At 46.0% G+C, this 678-nt stretch overlaps 1 protein-coding gene across 1 annotated transcript in view; it reads left to right on the top strand.

Moving 5' to 3' along the window:
• Window positions 1-678, top strand: part of ABCB10 (ATP-binding cassette, sub-family B (MDR/TAP), member 10) — a 92,764-nt gene that overhangs the window by 17,588 nt on the left and 74,498 nt on the right. The window lies entirely within an intron of this gene.

The following is a 678-nucleotide window of genomic DNA, read 5'->3' as shown; positions in this document are numbered from 1 at the left end:
ATCAAGTTACAGAGGGAAGGTAGTTCTTACAATAAAAGGCCTATTGACTAGCACTTTGTCTATTATAGTGTAAAGGTTAGGAACCACAAGATGTAGAGGCTCAATTATGTCATTTATTGTTCTTAAGTTCTGGAGCAAATTCCATCTACCACTCGGTTGTTTTACAGCTCGTAAGTCTGCATGCAAGGCAGAGGTGAAGTAAGGTACTCCTTAGGAGGTTTTCCGTCAATTCCAACAACTAAGAAATAGTGAGAAGAGTTGAGACCTCAGAAGGCTTTTGGGACCAAATAGTAGGCTCTTTTGTCCAGGAGAAAACAAGTATACTTACCAGTAATGTTAATGCTCACCCTCGCCCCTCTCGGAGGATCTAAATCATTGAAGCATCCTCCTTTGTTTCCAGCTGGGAGCTGGGGCCTGTCAGTTCTGTCAGCCACGAGGACCTGATGTGGGCTGCCCTTGGCTGTGTGTCCTTCAAGTCCACACTTAAAGCAAGTCAGTGGGAGGTTCCTGTCTACTCCCTTGCCTATCTGTGGCGCTCATCTGTGACACTGTCTACTGAAGCGGCCCAGCTTTCCACAGTGGAAGCAATTCTGACCCTTTTTATGACCTTTTGGTGGCACTGTTTATGAGTAGGGCTTCCTTTTCCTGACACAGGCCCTAAACTGGCAGCAATAGCTG

Source organism: Elephantulus edwardii, unplaced genomic scaffold (genome assembly GCF_000299155.1).
Source record: "Elephantulus edwardii isolate Elephantulus edwardi_28Jun2011 unplaced genomic scaffold, EleEdw1.0 scaffold00363, whole genome shotgun sequence".
Classification (NCBI taxonomy): domain Eukaryota; kingdom Metazoa; phylum Chordata; class Mammalia; order Macroscelidea; family Macroscelididae; genus Elephantulus; species Elephantulus edwardii.
The sequence above is the reverse complement of the archived record's forward strand: the minus strand, read 5'-3'. Positions and strand labels throughout refer to the sequence as shown.